We start from the raw sequence: 998 nt of genomic DNA, 5'->3' as shown, positions 1-998 counted from the left end.
CTTGTGCCCTGACGGGGAATCGAACCATGATCTCCTGGTTCGTAGGTGGATGCTCAACCACTGAGCTCCACTGGCCGGGCAGTAGTAACTTAAAAAATCATCCTTAAGTCCTGGCCGGTTTGGCTCAGTGGATAGAGAAAGCGTTGGCCTGCGGACCAAAGGGTCCCGGGTTCAATTCCGGTGAAGGGCACATGCCTGGGTTGCAGGCTCGATCCCCACTAGGGGGCGTGCAGGAGGCGGCCGATCCATGATTCTCTCTCATCAATGATGTTTCTATTTCTCTCCCTGCCTCTCCCTCTCTGAAATCAATAAAAATATATTTTAAGAAAATCATCCTTAAGTTAGAGTTTGAAAGATAAATGTACGAGCATTGACCTATGAACCAGAAGGTCAGGGTTTGGTTCCTGGTCAGGGCACAGGCCGGGGTTGCAGGCTCTATCCCCAGTGTGAGCTGTTCAGGAGGCAGCCAGTCAGTGATTGTTATTCATCATTGATGTTTCCATCTCTCCCTCTCCCTCCCTCTCTGAAATTAAAAAAATGTGTGTGTATAAATATATAATAAATATATAATATATGTATATTACTTTAAAGACAATGTTCATGTCAGTAAATGCTTTGAATTGCTCTAAAGTAGTTGGCCTTTCACAAATATATATTCCTGTTGCTAAAACTTACAGAGACAAGGCAAGTTAGAATTGTTTTTACTCTGAAGTCTGGTCATTTTAGTACCAACAAGAGAAATGTTTTGTGAGTAAAGTGTGCACACACTGACACGTACAGATCCTAAGTGTCGGATTTGATGGGCTGTGATAAGTGTGTGCACCTGGGTGACAGCACCCCATTCGAGGTTTTGGGCATTTTCATCACCCCAGAAAGTTCCCTCCTGGGTCCCCCCCCCTCCCTCCCCAGTAAGTAGCTCGCATCCCTATGGACAATACCAGTAAAAGGGTGCGTTTGACACATTGTTTGCTTGTAGTTGTTTAGTGATGTTAATTGTT

The sequence above is a fragment of the Myotis lucifugus genome, unplaced genomic scaffold (genome assembly GCF_000147115.1).
Source record: "Myotis lucifugus unplaced genomic scaffold, Myoluc2.0 scaffold_1821, whole genome shotgun sequence".
NCBI lineage: Eukaryota > Metazoa > Chordata > Mammalia > Chiroptera > Vespertilionidae > Myotis > Myotis lucifugus.
The sequence above is the reverse complement of the archived record's forward strand: the minus strand, read 5'-3'. Positions refer to the sequence as shown.